Raw genomic sequence first — 18,230 nt, forward strand, 5'->3', positions numbered from 1 at the left:
CGTAGATGCTAAAATCCTCAACAAAATTCCATCAAATCGGATCCAGCAGTACATCAGAAAGAGCATAAACCATGACCAAGTAGGATTTATCCCGGGGATGCAAGGATAGTACAACATCCAATAATCAATAAATGTGATACATCAAGATAAAAATCACATAGTCATTTCAGTTGATGCAGAAAAAGCATTTGACAGTACCCAACACCCTTTCTTGATAAAAAAAAAAACCCTCAGCAAAATGGGAATAGAAGGATAATACTTCAAAATAATAAAAGCCATATATGACAAACCTACAGCCAACATCATACTCAATGGGAAAAAGCTAAAACCATTTCCCCTAAGAACAGGAATGAGACAGGGATGCCCACTTTCACCACTCCTGGTTGACATCATACTGGAAATACTATCCATAGTGATCAGACAAAGAGAAGAAATAAAAGGCATCCAAATTGGAAAAGAAGAAAAATTGTCATATTTCGCAGATGACATGATATTGGAAATAGAAAACCCTAAAGACTCCTACAAAAAACTACTAGAACTAATAAATCAATTCGGCAATACAGCAGAACACAAAATTAACACCCAGAAACCTATGGCTTTTTTATACTCCAATAATGAAGTCACAGAAAGAGAAACTTAAAAAAACCATTTACCATTGCATCAAAAATTTAAGATACCTAGAAATAAGTTTAATCAAGGAAGGTAAGGACCTGTACTCAGAAAATTACAGGGCTCTGAAAAAAGAGAGAGGAGGACATAAACAAATGGAAGAATATACCGTGTTCATGGATTGGTAGAATCAACTTCATTAAAATGTCCATACTACCCAAAGCAATCTATAGATTCGATGCAATCCCCATTAAAATACCAACAGCATACTTCAAAGACTAGGACAAACTCCAAAAATTCATCTGGAATAAAAAAAGACCCCAAATAGATGCAGCAATCTTGAGAAAGAAGAACAAAGTTGAAGGGATCATAGTACCAGATATCAAGCTGTATTACTATGCCACTGTTCTCAAAACTGCCTGGTACTGGCACAAGAACAGACATATAGACCAACAGAACAGAACAGAGAACCCAGAGATCAACCCAAGCCATTATGCTCAATTAATATTTTACAAAGGAGGCAAGAGCAAACAATGGAGTTAAGACAGTCTCTTCAATAAATGGTGTTGGTAAAATTGGACAGATACATGCAAAAAAATTAAACCAGACCACCCACTTACACCATACACAAAAATAAACTCAAAATGGATAAAGTACTTAAACATAAGACAGGAAACCATAAGAATCCTAGAAGAAGCCATAGGAAGCAAAATAGCAGACATTTTTTGTAGCAATATCTTTATCGATACAGCTCCTTGGGCAATGAAAACTAAGAAGAAAATAAACAAATGGGACTACATAAAAACAAAAAGCTTCTGCACAGTGAAAGAAACCATCAACAAAACAACAAGAAAGCCCACTGCATGGGAGAACATATTTGCCAATGTTATCTCAGATAAGAGTTAAATCTCCAAAGTTTATAAGGAACTCATACAACTTAACAAAAGGAAGATAAGCAATCCAATTAAAAAATGGGCAAAAGACCTAATTAGACACTTTTTGAAAGAGGACATACAGAAGGCCGAGAGACATATGAAAACATGCTCAAAGTCACTAATCATCAGAGTGATGCAAATCAAAACAACAATGAGGTATCATCTCACACCTGTCAGAATGGCTATCAACAAATCAACAAAGGACAAGTGCTGGAGAGGATGCAGAGAAAAAAGAACACCTGTGCACTGCTGGTGGGAATGCAGACTGGTGCAGCCACTGTGGAGAATAGTATGGAGCTTCCTCAAAAAACTAAAAATGGAACTCCCATTTGACCCAGTGATCCCACTTCTAGGAATCTATCCCAAGAAGCCAGAAACACCAATCAGAAAGGATATATGCACTCCTATGTTCATAGCAGCACAATTCACCATAGCTAAGATTTGGAAACAGCCTAAGTGCCCATCAACAGATGAGTGGATTAAAAAACTGTGGTACATCTACACAATGGAATACTATGCTGCGGTAAAAAAAGAAGAAACTCCTGCCTTTTGCAACAGCATGGATGGAACTGGAGAGCATTATGCTAAGTGAAATAAGCCAGTCAGAGAAAGATAAATACTTCATGATTTCACTCATTTGTGGAATATAGAGAAAAACATAAACTGATGAAACAGGGACAGATCCAAAGACAGAGAAACAGCAATCAGACTATTAATCCCCAGAGGGAAAGTAGGGGAGGGAGGGGGCAATGGGAAGAGATCAACCAAAGGACTTGTATGCATGCATATAAGCCAAACCAATGGACATGGACAACAGGGGGATGAGAGCATGAGTGGGGTGGGGGGGTGGATGGGGGTTTAATGGGGGGATGAAGACACATTTGTAATACCTTAACTAATAAAGAATTTTTTTAAAAAATTAAAAATGGAACTCCCATTTGACCCACTAATCCCACTTCTAGTAATATATCCCAAGGAAACTGCAACACCTATCAGAAAGGATATATGCACCCCTATGTTCATAGCAGCACAATTCACCATAGCTAAGATTTGGAAACAGCCTAAGTGCCCATCAGCAGATGGGTGGATAAGAAAACTGTGGTACATCTACACAATGGAATACTATGCTGCTGTTAAAAGGAAGGAACTTTTACCATTTGCAACAGCATGGATGGAACTGGAGAACATTATGCCAAGCGAAATAAGTCAATCAGAAAAAGATAAATATCACATGATATCATTCATTTGTATAATATAATGAGAAACATAAACTGATGAACAAAAATAGAACCAGAGTCTTAGAAGCATCAAACAGACTGTCCAACCTATGAGGGAAGACGGGGGGGTGAGAGGGTAAGATATCAACCAAAGGACTTGTATGCATGATATGAGCATAACCAATGGACACAGACTGGGGAGAGGGGAGGGCATGTGCTGGGGAGTGGGGGTGGCCGGGGAGAGGTCAATGGGGGAGAAATGAGACTTATGTAATACTTTAAACAATAAAGAATTTAAATTTAAAAAAGAACCAGGAATCAAGATAATCGGATCTCCCAAAGCCAGATGGAATTAATCAATTACAATTTTCCTCTTGATTCTATTTCATCCATATAAGCAGAAATTTCTCTGGAAAAATTTTTTGTAATAAAGAATGACTCAGGGCTCATGATTCCTTTTTAAAAAATCTTCACCTGAGGATATTTTTCCATTGATTTTTCAGAGAGAATGGAAGGGATGGATGGGGGGGTGGGGCGAGAGGTAGAAGGAGAGAGAGAGAGAGAGAGAGAGAGAGAGAGAGAGAGAGAGAGAGAGAAGAGAGAGAGAGAGAGAGAGAAAGAGAGAGAGGCATCGATGTGAGAGAGACACTTCCTAGCCCCAACCAACGCAGGGGAGCAAACCTGCAAACCTGCAACCCTGGTACATGCCCTAGACTAGGAATCAAACTTGAGCCTCTTTGGTTCATAGGGCAATGCTGTAACTACTGGGAAACACTGGCTAGGGCTCTTCTTTTTAAATGAAGGTTGTTGTTTTTTTTAATCATCACCCAAGGATATTTTTTTTTAAATTGATCTTAGGAGAAGTGGTGGGGGGGGGGGCGGGAAGCACAGAGAGATATAGATATAGATAGAGATAGAGATAGAGACATAGATAGAGATAGAGACAGAGACAGGGATAGAGAGAAACACTGACTGATTGCCACCTCCCAACTGGGGATCCAACACACAACCTTGGTTTGTGCTCTGACACAGAATCTGAACCTATCACCTTTTGGTGTACAGGATGTCGCACACCAGTCAGGGCTATATACTGGTTGATGTGAGGTTTTATTTGCTAAGAAATAATTTAATTCAAGCTCATCTACAAAGTCCTAAATAAATGGATTATTCAAGGTGGATTAGATCTCAATGTAAACACCCTGACTTGATAGGCATTAGTTATAGGCTTCCAAGTTCCCATTCTTTAAACCAGTAAAAGAAAGAAAATCCAGACTCTCTGTTTAGCTTCCACATTATTAGTAAACTCTTTGGTGGCTTTCTGCAGTTGAGGCTGGGGTGGGCCCATTGGAAAACCAGACACCAGAGTCATGATGACTTCGATCTGTGACATTCTAAAACCTAGTTTGACTACACAGTATATAAATTCCAGAATTAAAAACTGATAATTCAAGGTTGAAGAGAAGTCCTTCTATTTAAAAGCCTCCAACATCTGGTTTGCCCCAGGTAGTTATAGGTACTGTACTCTGTTCCAGTCACTCTCAGCAGTTGCCTACCACCCCCAAAAGGAAAGCAAACTGTCACTGGGAATTCTGATCACCACACTGCCCAAAGTCTAAGAGATCTGTGTCACTAAATTTCAGCCCTGGGAAGGTGGGGATCTTCTGAATCCCATCCAACAACTCCTCAGCACAAATTGCTCAAAACAATGAATGCCTCATTAATCTGCCAACAGATATGTCTATTTTATTTGGTATATTTTCTTAAATCTCTACCCCTGATGGATAGTTTTTTTTTTTATTAACAAGTTTTATGCATGGTTTTGTACTCCACTTTTAACTTTTAACCTCTTATTGTGAGCGTATCTTTAAGTCAATAAATTTTGTTGAAAGCATTTTCATGGTTGCATGCCATTCAACTGTGCCATAATGCATTTAACTGGTCCCTTATTATTGGCATTTTTCTCCTTTCAGGTTTTGCTATAACAAAGTCAATTATAAATAATTCTATCGCAAATCCATTTAACTATTTTTTGACTGATTATTTCCTTGTTATAAATTCCTACTATAATTATTGTTTTAAATAAATGCACATGCATGTTTAAAACCCATGACACATATTGTCAAATAAAACAGACTAGTAGCCCTACTCACAAACCCATGCGCCAGTAGTTTGCCAGTAGCTTGTTGCTGCCCTCTAGTAGCTCTCTGCTCACTGCTCCGCCATCCTGTAGCTCCCCCCGCCCCCCTCCCCTTGCCCCCCCTCATAGCTTGCTGCTCTGGCCCTTCCTATAGCTCTCTGCCACCACCTTGTAGCCAGTAGCTTGCTGCCGCCCTCCTGTAGCTTCCTCCACCCCTCTACCTCCCCCCTCATAGGTTACTGCCCTGACCCCTCCTGTAGCTCGCCGCTCCACCCTCCTGCTGATCCATGATCTAGTAGTAACACGGTCAGTCATTATGCTTCACAGCATAACGACCATTTGCATATTACATCTTTATTATATAGGATTCTTGATTGCATCTATATATCAGTCATAACTGACTTTAACATACTTTAAAAAAAATCTTTATTGTTGAAAGTATTATATATGTTTTCTTTTTCCCCCCATTGAACTCTCCCAGTCCGCTCCTGCCTCCCAGCACAGGCCCTTACTCCCTTGTCTGTGTCCATCGGTTATGCTTATATGCATGCATATAACTCTTTTGGTTGATCTCTTACTCTCCCTCCCACCCTTCTCTGCCTTCCCTCTGAGGTTTGATGGTCTGTTTGATGCTTCTATGTCTCTGGATCTATTTTGTTCATCAGTTTATTTTGTTCATTAAATTCCACACGAGTGAGATCATGTGATACTTGTCTTTCTCTGACTGCCTTGTTTCATTTGGCGTAATATTCTCCATGTCCCTCCATGCTGTTTCAAAATTCAAGAGATTCTTCTTTTTTACTGCTGCATAGTATTCCATGGTGTAAATGTACCACTGATTTTTTTATCCACTCATTTACTGATGGGCACCTGGGCTGCTTCCAGATCTTAGCTATTGTAAACTGTGCTGCTATTAACATAGAGGTGTGTACATTCTTTTTGATTAGCATCTCAGGTTTCTTAGAATATATTACTAGAAATGGAATCACTGGGTCACAAAGAAGTTCCATATTTAATTTTTTGAGGAAATGCCATACTGTTTTCCATAATGGCTGTGCCAGTATGCATTCCCACAAGCAGTGTACTAGGGTTCCCTTTTCTCCACATCTTCACCAACACTTGCCATTTGTTGATAGTAGCCATTCTGACAGGGATGAAGGGATACCTCATTATTGTTTTAGTATCTATTTAGGTCCTTTGCACATTTTTAAATTGGGTTGCTTGTCTTCTTTTTGTTAAGTTGTTTGAGTTATTTATATATTTTAAATATTAACACTTTACCAGATGTATCATTGGCATATATATTCTCCCCCACAGTGGGCTCCCTTTTCATTGTGTTGATGGTTTCTTTTGCTTGCAGAAGTTTTTTATTTTGATGTAGTCCCATTTGTTTATTTTCTCCATATTTTTCCTTGCCCTAGGAGATATATCTGCAAACATATTGCTATGAGAGATGTTTGAGATTTTGCTGCTTGTGGTTTCTCCTAGGACTTTTATGGTTTCATGACTTACATTTATGTATTTCATCCATTTTGAGTTTATTCTTGTGTATTTTTTAAGTTGGTGGTCTAGTTTCCCCCTCTTTTTTTGCACTTATCTCTCCAATTTTCCCAGCACCATTTGTTGAAGAGACTGTCTTGACTCTATTGTATGCTCTTGCCTCCTTTGTTAAGTATTAATTCAGCATAATGTCTTGGGTCAATTTCTGGGGTCTCTGTTCTTTTATATTAATCTATATGCCTATTCTTGTGCCAGTACCAGGCTGTTTCAATTATGGTGGCTTTGTAGTATCACTTTATATCTGGTATTATGGTCCCTACAACTTTGTTCTTCTTTCTCAAGATTACAGGTCTTATACAGGATCATTTTTGGTTCAATATAGATTTTTGGAATATTTTTTCTATATCTGTGAAATATGCTCTTGGTATTTTAATAGGGATTGCATTTGAATCTATAGATTGCTTTGGGTAGTATAGAAAGTTTAATGATGTTAATTCTACCAATCCAATAACATGTTTATATCTTTAACTTGTTTATATCTTCCTCTATCTCTTTTTTCATCATCTTATAGTTTTCTGAGCACAAGTCTTTTACCTTCTTGGTTAAGTTTATTCCTAAGTATCTTAATGTTTTTGTTGCAATGGTAAATGGGATTTTTTTTAAGTTTCTCTTTCTGAGAATTCATAATTGGTATATAAAAATGCCATTGATTTCTGGGTGTTAATTTTATATTCTGCTACATTCCCAAATTCCTTTATTAAATCTAGTAGGTTTTTTTTCGTGGAGTCTTTAGGGTTTTCTATGTACAATATCATGTCATCTGTGAATAATGACAGTTTTACTTCCTCCTTTCCAATTTGGATGCCTTTATGTTTTATTCTTGTCTGACCACTGTGCTAGGACTTCCAGTATTATGTTGAATAAGAGTGGTTGCTGTGGACATCCCTATCTTGTTCCTGTTCTTAGGGGAAATGATTTTAGTTTTTGCCCATTGAGTATGATGTTGGCTGTAGGTTTGTCATTTAAGACTTTTTAGTATGTTCAGTCATGATCCCTCTATTCCCACTTTGCTGAGGGTTTTTTATCAAAAATAGGTGTTGGATTTTGTCTAGTGCTTTTTCTGCATCTATTGATACAATAATGTGATTTTTGTCTTTTAATTTGTTTCTTTGGCCTCCATCAGAAGGACTTGCTTCCCTCCCCCCATGAGCATCATAGGGGAGTGAGTCTTTAAATTGATTCTAACCAATACCAGAGATATCTTTTTTATATGACCATTGAATACAAAATAGATTAACATTATCTTAAATGACATGTTTTCTTCTTTATTTAAAGATTATGTTTGGGGAATAAGGGAAGGATTGGGCCTCAACCATACCAGCTCAGAAGGGGATTGATAACCACAGGAGACCTGAGGTGGGACTGGATAGCATCTTTAGCAATATATGGCTACCAGGAAGGAGGACATTCAGGATAGGCTGAGGGAATTCTGCCTACGAGAAGGATTGTGCATGGAGGTAACATTTGCAGGTACATTCTATTTTGTGAGATTGGCATCTTGAATAAGAAATAGAGGTAAAAATAACTTTGAGCACTTAGTCTCTTTCAGCTTGGAAACAGAATTTAAAATGCTACACATTTTAAGCTGTTAGGATTTTCCCTATGTAATGCCTTGTGACAACCCTATAAGGCACACAAATTAAGTACTATTGTTCACACTTTACAAAAAATAACAACAATAACAGTGTATATTTACTAAGTGCATACTACAGGACAAGAATTTTCATGTTATTCTCCTTAATGCTTGAAAGAACCCTATGAAATTGGTATCACATTTAATATATAAGGACAATGAAAAACAACAATTTAAAATAAGTTTTAAAATCACAAATTTAGTAAGTGGCAGAAAAGGGATTCAAACACGCTTGTCTCCAGAGAAATCTAAGAGTGATTAATTGCCTTATTTAAAGTCCCCTCAGAGACTAAGTAGTTTAATTGGAACCCATGTTCAGGTCTCAATGTTCAGTGATCTTTCCAGTACCCCAACATTCCACTGCAGCCACTTGGATGCATTTGACAATGTCAGCCCTCATTTGAAGTGCCCAGCCCTGTTAAGAGTCCCTCAAGCATAAACTAAGTTTGCTTACAAACATAATGGCAAATCATTGGCTTTATTCCCCGACATCTGTATATGCCACTGTGTGTGCTTGTACCTGTGGGGCCCTCTAAATTCCTACAGGCACCTGTTTGCCAATGAGTAGGTGGAGGAACTAAGAGATAAAATAACCTGTCCAAGGTGACATAACTGGTAATGAAAATAGAAATAATAATATCCTTCTCCCAGAGCTGCTGAGAGCATTATATGCATGTTTGAAAATGCCTTTTACAAAGTAAGCATTCGGCAAATATTAGTAAATATTAATGATGATGATGATGATGATGATCCTGTTACTATAATAGGTTAAGCAGTTCTTCTGCTTCATTAATCCCTGTGTCCTCAAATAAGTACCATTAAAGTCATTCCTTGTTTTACTGGATCAAATATTGCCTGACAGATTTGTAAATATTGGTTTTACTGTGTATGAAGAATGTTTCTTAGGTAATTGCTGGTTAACCCTAGCCAGCTAGGAGAAGCTGGCTAACCCTGAGATCCTCAGATTTGTACCAAAAGTACAGAGGCTTTTAAACAGAGGCATTATTTTCAATGTGTCCACCTCACAAATATCTTTGATAAGCAGAGGCACTTCTACTTTTACACACTATGCTTGAACAAGAATCTACTTCAACACCATAGGAAGCAACAAACTACCCAATCCCTGCTGTTTCAAGTGTTGAATGGCAAAATTCTGTGGCAATCTAAGGAACTTCTCTCTACAAAATGTGCTGACACAGTTGCATGGAATTAAATGGGATCTCATAACTAGTGTATTTCATCACCAGCATGATTTATTTATCGTTGCTCGACTGTATAAATGGGCAGTTTTCCTTCCAGGTGAAAGGGCACTCTAGTAACTGAACTATAATTTTTCAGGGAGAATTACTGGGCCTATTTTAAAGAAAGAGGTCATTTTAGCTGAGAAAAATTAATAGTTTCCTGGTATGTACCAATAAAATATATGGTGTATATATTCTAGCTTGATTTTTCCTATGACCAGTGAATGCAAATAGTGAGACTCTAGGCTAGTCCTCCATTATCAAAGCCATACATTCTAGTGAGACTAGAACCAGACATGGCTCTGGGTTGGAGTTTTGGCTATAATTGTACTGGGAATCACATCACTGCCATGTGCAGTAATCTTCTCACTGGGAAATGAGAAAACAGAGCAAGTCATGCCCCTCAAAGAAACATACTGAAGAATAGGTGTATGTCATTAGTCCCTCCTCAAAACTGTGTGCTGTGTATTGACATGGCCAGGGCCAGTCATTGTCCTAAGAACAGGAAAGAGAGTATGGCAGTATAAACTAATTCCTGCTACCAAAAATAAAATAAAATATAAAATAAATTTGTTAATGAAAATCTTGGAGTTTACTAATTGTCAATTATATGAAAGATTTGAGCACCTAAAATATGCTAGGATATTGTAGTAGATGTTTTATTAACAGTATTGCCAAACTTCAAAGCAATCATGTGGGATAGGCACTATTATTCTCATAAACATTTTACAGATTAGGAAACCAAAGTGAAGAAAAATTAAATAATTTTCCAAAGGCAGATGGTATGAGGCAAAGCTGAGATTGAATTCCAGAATCTATGTTCTTAACCACTAAGGCCAGTTTTTCATTAGCATAAAACACAGGTGCATTGCTATGGACACTAGATCAATACAGAAATTTTACAATGTATTCGTGAGCATACTTGTGTACCATTCTGTGTGGACCACTTCATTTAAAAACAAACAAACATAGGAGCCTTAAAAGATAAATAATGTTACCATCACCACCATACAGATAGGGAAACTGAGGCAGAACATAACTTACCCAAGGTCATCTAACTTGTATGATACAGAGCTGAGACTCAAACTTCAGTTTTTCTGTTTCTAAAACACAAGCCTGCAAGGAAGCTATAAAGATGAATAAAACAGAGTCCATTCCTCACTTATTGTATTCTAATAAGTGAGGAAAGCATATTGGACATGAATCACTAGAATTCAAAATCCAATGTAAGAAGTAACATGTGAGTAATGAAAAAGAAGAAAGATAATGGGGTGAGAAGGTAAAGGGGAGGAGGAGGAAGGAGGAAAGGAAAAGGAAAAAGGAGAAAGAAAAATAATACTGTAGAAGAAATACCATTTCTCTTCATAAATAGCTCCATGGAAAAGGAGGAATTAACTGCATCCTTAAGGGATAGAAAAGACTTGAATAGATAGAGCCTCCTTTTATTTAGGGCCTGCTATATGCAAGGCAATGCAGTAGGTTCCTTACATCCATTAAGACTGGGTTACACAAGAAAAATGTCATTGTTCTCAGTTTGTAGCTGAGGAAACATAGACAAAGCAAAATGATATAGCCAGATGTGAGTGAATTGCATAAACAAAGGCCTTTCCCAGGATCAGGATCATAAATAGAGATATTACTGGAACACATAAATTACAATGGTATTAGAAAGGAGTGCTGGGCCCAGATTGCAAGAGTTCTGAGACACTAACTATCCTATCTAATAAAAGACAAAAAGGGTAATTGACCATACCTTCGCTATGCTTCCTATTGGCTAATCAGGGTGATATGCAAATTAACCGCCAACCAAGATGGCGGCCGGCAGCCACACAGCTGAAGCGAGCAGGAGGCTTGCTTGCTCCAGTGATGGAGGAAACCAAGATTTCCTGCCGGCTGCGGCCCGGCTCTAAGCTCCGAAAGCAACAAAGTTTCAATTATAGAAGCTAAATAAACCCCAGATACCTGCTTTCAGCTGGCCGTGGCCATGGAGCTGGCTCTTAGCTCCAGTGACACCAACAAAGTTTCAATTATAGAAGCTAAACAAACCCCAGATACCTGATTTCAGCAGGCCGTGGCCTCAGAGCTGCAGTGAGCAGGATGGCAACAAAGTTTCAATTATAGAAGGTAAATAAATCCCAGAATTAAAAATAAAGAAGAAAAGGAGAGGCTGGGAGCTTCAGTTGCCGGCCAGCCTGAAAACAGCCATCAGCCCCTCACCCAGGCTGGCCAGGCACCCCAGTGGGGACCCCCCATCCTGAAGGGGGTGTGACCAGCTGCAAACAGCCATCAGCCCCTCATCCAGGCTGGCCAGGCACCCAAGCGGGACCCCCACCCTGATCCGGGACACCCTTCAGGGCAAACCAGCCAGCCCCCACCCGTGCACCAGGCCTCTATCCTATATAGTAAAATGGTAATATGCAAACTGACCCTCACAGCAGAAAGACTGGGAATGACTGGTCACTATGACACACACTGACCACCAGGGGGCAGACGCTCAATACAGAAGCTGCCCTCTGGTGGTCAGTGTGCTCCCACATGGGGGAGCTCTGCTCAGCCACAAGCCAGGCTGATGGCTACCAGTACAGTGGTGGTGGTGGGAGCCTCTCCTGCCTTCTCAGCAGTGCTAAGGATGTCTGACTAAAGCTTAGGTCTGCTCCCTGCTGGCAAGTGGACATCCTCCGAGGGCTGCCGGGCTGCCAGAGGGATGTCTGATTGCCATCTTAGGCCCAGTCCCTCGGGGAGCAGGCCTAAGCCAGCAGGTGGTCATCCCCCGAGGGGTCCCAGACTGCGAGAGGGCACAGGCCGGGCTGAGGGATAAGGGACCCCCCCACCCCCGAGTGCACAAAGTTTTGTGCACCGGGCCTCTAGTATATATATAAAAAGCCAGCGACTGGAACACTGTAACGACTGAAATGACCAGTTGCTATAACGCCCACTGTGGCCAGTGAACCGGCCCGATCAGGGGGTGCGGCTGGCTGGCCAACCTTCCATGTCCCCTCCCCCCGACCGACCCCACCTCCAATTTGCCCCCACCACCCCGATTGACCTGCAGCCCCACCCCCCAGCCGGCCCTGCCCCTGATCGCCCCCACCTCATTAGGGGGTGGGGTCAACTGGCCAACCACCTGCAGCCCCTCCCCCAACCTGTCCATACCCCAGATCAGCCCCCTCCCCACCCCGATCAGGGGCAGGGACAGCTGGCAAATCATTGATGGCCCCTCCCCCAGGCTACTGGCCACTGATCAGCCCCCCCCCCACCCCATTTGGGGATGGGGCCGGCCATGGGGAGGGGCTATGGCAGTAGGCCAGCTGGCACCACCTCCAATCAGCCCCCACCACCCCATCGGCCTGTGGCTCCTCCCCCCATCCAGTTCCTCCCCCAATTGGGTTCCTGACACCAATCGGGGGTTGGGCTGGCTGGCTAACCTCCCACGGCCCTTCCCCCAGCCACTGACCCCCAATTGGCCCCCCACACCACATCCTGGTGTGGGGCTGGCTTTCCCACTGCCCACAGCCCCTCCCCATGGCCAGCCCCACCCCAAATTGCCCCCCATCATGGACGGGGCCTGCGAGCCAATCACCCGCAGCCCCTCCCCCCAGCCGGCCCTGCCCTGATCAGCCCAATTGGGGTGGGCCAGCCAGCCAATCTCCTGCCATATCCTCCTCCTGACTCGATCTGCTCCAGTTGGGGCCAGGCCGGCGGACCCACCCATGCATGAATTTGTGCACTGGGCCTCTAGTACTATTGATAATGGAGAGTTGCTCAAATTTCCTAAGAAGGCAGAAAGGAAGTAATGAGAGCAATTTTTAGGAAGATCCTCAGGCATTGGTTTGCAAGGATGAATTGAATGGCAGTAACTAGAGTGAATAAAGATGCTGTTTCTATTCCCCAAGCACAGGAATGTTGGCACAGAACCAGAGGCCTGATTCTGAGGCTGAGCTCTGTCATTGATTAACTTTGTGATCTTAGGCAAGGCATTTTATCTCTCTTGAACCTCAATTGTCTCAGCTGTAAATGAAGATGATAATACAATGTACTTGCCTCACAGGGATGCTATAAAGAGTAAATAAGACAAAATGTGTGAAATGCTCTGCTCAGTGCCTGATCCTTAGTAATCATGGAAGCCCCTATTTTGTTTCATGAAAACCTGATACTATCTTGGAAGCTGTTAAAGTAATCCATGCATAAAGTTATAAGTGTCCAGTCTGACATGACTAGAGAGAATCAGAAGAGTGGAAATATCAGCATAACCATTGGACACAGACAATAGGAGTGGGGTGAAGGCCAGGGCTGGTGGGTGGGACAGGCTGGGAGAGGACAACGGGGGGGGGGGGAAAGAGGACATATGTAATACTTTCAACAGTAAAGTATAAAAAAAAGAAAATTATCTATCATGTGGAGTGTTGGGTTGTATGGCTTTTGTTAGACTGGAAAACATTGACTCCAACTTTATAGTATTTATATCTATCATTCTTTAAGCATTAAGTGTGCTGATGTCATATCTCCCAAAGCCTTTCCATTTTGAACTACTGAAATGAAAGGTTTTGAGATTAAGGAAAGGGTTTGAGAATATATGAAAATGGGCCCTAAAATGGAAGATTGGGTTTTATTTTTACAGTCCTTTATTCTATGATTCCAAATTACTTGCCTTTCCATCATGTTTTCTGAACTAACATTAATGTTATAAATATTAAGTATGATATTTAATTAAAGCGAGGTTACATGTTCATATAATTGCTGTCCAGGGTAATTAGTCACTTGTCTTAGGTAGGTAGAACTGCATGTTTCCAACACAAACTCATGTCAGCTATTTGATACATAAATTAGGCCCAGGAAAGAACACGCTTAGGAATATAACATGTGGAGCATGGCTTTGATTTCAATATTCAGCCCACAATTAAAAAATAATTCTACAGTGATGTCAGAGGAATGGCAATGTGAAAGAGCCCCTCGGCCTCTCCCTTTGAAATTTCAAAAATTTAGCCAACTATAATTCAACAAAGAAAGCCCTGCTCAACACAGAGGCACTCCTGAGAGACCTGCACATTGAAACATCTAAAGGTGGTTAACCAAGAATAAACAGGGAGACAAGAAGAGAAGAAAGTGCAGATGGCCCTCAGACACAGCCCTCCACCTGGGAGCTCAGTGGGTTGGCCTGGAGAGGGGAGGAAGCCAGTGGTAGAAGGCACTTCCTTCAGCCAGGAGGAACAGAGAGCTGTGTGTGTTTGTGTGTGTGTGTGGGGGGGCCATCTCAGCAGGGAGAGAGGCAAGGGAGCAAACAGTGTCAGAGTCAGCAGAAGCCTGATAGAACATGGGGTTCTGCTGTATGGCTCTCTACTGTCATATGGGTGATGGTGTTTCAGACAAAGAAACAGAACCACAGAGCCCTACTTTCACTTGAACTCCCAAAACTCCCCTCCCATTGCCCCTGGAGTTGGGTGCAGGAGCATATCTGTAAACCAAGAGCTTTTGCAGTAGAACTGCTATTTCCCTCTTTGATTGATCCCCAGGAAAGGTGCTTGAGGTGGGACCCCATGGAGGTCAGGAGTCACCATTACAGTGAAGGAAAACCAAATCCTAACCCCAAGGAGCACTGCTGTACTATCTTATGGAAGCTGTGGAGGTCAATACTGGGAGATCACGGAGGTAAAACACCTTGCGAGTCAGCACCATTTACTGGAAAGTGGTAGAAAGACCTCTTCAGAGAAAGCAGCGTAGGATATATATATATATATATATATATATATATATATATATATATATATATATATATAAATGTGTAGGTAAAGGATAACAGCAAACACCATGAATAACCATAGTAACAAGGGCGACCAGAAAGAAAATGAAAAATTCCCAGAAAGCGAGCTGGAATACATGAAAATATGTGATATAAATGACAGATATTTAAAGATTACAGTTCTGAAAATACTCAATGAGATGTGAGAAAATATAGACAGGAAATTCAGTGCACTCAGAAAACAAATCAATGAACAAAACCAGTACTTTACCAAACAAATTGAAACTTTACAAAAGAACCAATCAAAAGAATGGAATAGACTTTTGAACCTCAGAGGGAAGGCAGGGGAGGATGGGTAAGTGGGAGAGGGAGGTGGGTGGGTGGGAGGAGTTCAACCAATAAACATGTATGCATATATGCATAACCCATGGTCACAGATAATAGGGTGGTAAAGGCCTGGGGTGGGGAGCAGGGGCAGGATAGAACAGGTCAATGGGGGAAAAAGGGGAACATAGGTAATACTTTTAACAATAAAGATTATTAAAAAAAAATCCTAGAAATGAAGCATGCATTTAAAACGTTTAAGAGTGAACTACTGAGTATAGAAAACAGAACCAACCAGATTGAGGAAAGAATTAGTCATACCAAAGACAGGAATCAATAAATGATGCCGAGGGAAGAAGAGAGACCTGAGCATAAACTGTTATTTTATTTTTTTTTAGACAACATGATTCTATATATAGAAAGCCCTAAAGAACCCAACAAAAACTATTTGAAACAATAATGAATACAGTCAAGTTGTAGGGTACAAAATCAATGTGAAAAATCCATTGCCTTCCTGCATACTAACAACAAAACTTCAGAAAAAGAAATGAAAAACAAACAAACAAAAAATAACAACAAAAAACAATTACTTTAGCAATTTAAACCAAAAGAGTAAAATACCTAGGAATAAACTTAACAAAGAATGTGAAAGACCTATTAGTATATACTGAAAATTGCAAAGCATTATTAAAAAAAGATTGAAAGACTGGAGTAGCAATACTTATATCTGAGAAATTAGACTTCAAAGTGAAGGCCATAACAAGAGATAAGGAAGGCCACTTCATAATAATACTAAATGGAGCAATTCAACAAGAAGATATAACTTTGGTAAACATATATGCACCCAATACAGGAGCACCCAAATACATAAAAAAAAAAAAAAACTTCTGGAGGATATCAAGGGAGAGATTGACAGCAATGCAGTCATAGTAGGGGACTTTAATATCCCACTGACACCACTGGATAAATCCTCTAAACAAAAAATCAGCAAAGAAACAGCAATCTTAAATGACTCACTAGATCAGATGGAATTAATTGACATCTTCAGAACATTTCATCCCAAAGCCACAGAATATACATTCTTCTCAATTGCACATGGGTCATTTTCAAAGATAGACCACATATTGGGACACAGGCAAAGTCTCTTCAAATTTAGGAGGATAGAAATAATATCAAGCATCTTCTCACATCACAATGGCATAAAAGTAGAAATCAACTACAATAAAAAAATCAAACACCTGGAGGCTAAATAGCATGCTATTAAACAATGATTGGGTTACCAAAAAGATCAAAGAAGAAATAAAAAGCATCATGGCAACAAATGGCAATGAAAACACAACAATCCAAAATCTATTGGACACAGTGAAAGCAGTCTTGAGAGGGAAGTTCATAACTCTACAGGCCTACCTGAAAAAAGAAGAAAAAATGGTAATAAATTATCTAACCCTTACAAATCAAAGAGTTAGAAAGCGAGCAACAAAAAAAGCCCACCATAAGCAGAAGGAAGGAAATAATAAAAATCAGAGCAGAAATAAATGACATAGAGACCAAAAAAACAATACAATAGATCAACAAAACCAAGAGCTGGTTCTTTGAAAGAATAAACAAGATTGATGACACTCTAGCCAGGCTCACCAAGAAGCAAAGAGAGAGGACCCAAATAAATTCAGAAATGAAAGAGGTGAAGTAAAAACTGATCACACAGAAATACAAAGGATTATAAAAAAATACTATGAACAACTCTATTCCAAAAAAAATGGACAACCTAGATGAAATGAACATATTCTTAGAAAAATACAAACTCCCAAAAGTTTATCAGGAAGAATAAAAAAACCTGAATAGGCCAATAACTACTGAAGAAATTGAAGCAGTGATAAAAAAATCATCCAGCAAACAAAGACACTGGTCCGGATGGCTTTACATGGGAGTTCTACCAAGCATTCAAAGAACTAAAACCTATCCTCCCCAGACAATTCCAAAAATTTCAAGAGGAAGGCACACTTCCAAGCTCTTTCTATGAAGCCAGCATTACTCTAATTCCAAAACCAGATGAAGAAACCACAAAAAAAAGAGAACTACAGCTAATATCCTTGAGGAATATTTATGCTAAAATCCTTAACAAAATTCTAGCAAATCGGAATCATTATATTAGAAAGCTCATACCCCATGACCAACTGGGATTCATTCCGGGGATGCAAGGATGGTACAATATCCACAAATCAATAAATGTGATACATCACATACAAAATTGAGAGACAAATATCACATAATCATATCAATTGATGCAGAAAAATCATTTGACAAAATCCAACATCCTTTCTTGATAAAAACCATCAGCAAAGTGGGAATAGAGCATCGGTTCTCAACCTGTGGGTCGCGACCCCTTTGGTGGTCAAATGACCCTTTCACAGGGGTCACCTGAATATCAGATATTTACATTATGATTCATAACAGTAGCAACATTACAGTTATGAAGTAGCAACGAAAATAATTTTATGGTTGGGTCACAACATGAGGAACTATATTTAAAGGGCCAGAAGGTTGAGAACCACTGGAATAGAGGGATCATACCTCAACATAATAAAAGCCTTATATGACAAACCTACAGCCAACATCATACTAAATGGGCAAAAACTAAAACCATTTTCCTTAAGAACAGGAACAAAACAGGGATGCCCACTTTCACCACTCCTGTTCAATATAGTACTGGACATGCTAGCCATAGCAATCAGACAAGAAGAAGAAATAAAAGGCCTCCAAATTGGAAAAGATGAAGTAAAACTGTCCTTATTCACAGATGACATGATATTATACATACAAAACCCCAAAGACTCCAT

General features: G+C 40.0%; 1 pseudogene; it reads right to left on the reverse strand.

Annotated features, from left to right (window-relative positions):
- Positions 1-3,975: 3,975 nt before the first annotated feature.
- LOC132223429 (N-acetylneuraminate lyase-like) lies at positions 3,976-5,213 on the reverse strand (annotated as a pseudogene).
- Positions 5,214-18,230: the final 13,017 nt, after the last annotated feature.

Source organism: Myotis daubentonii, chromosome X, assembly GCF_963259705.1.
Source record: "Myotis daubentonii chromosome X, mMyoDau2.1, whole genome shotgun sequence".
NCBI lineage: Eukaryota > Metazoa > Chordata > Mammalia > Chiroptera > Vespertilionidae > Myotis > Myotis daubentonii.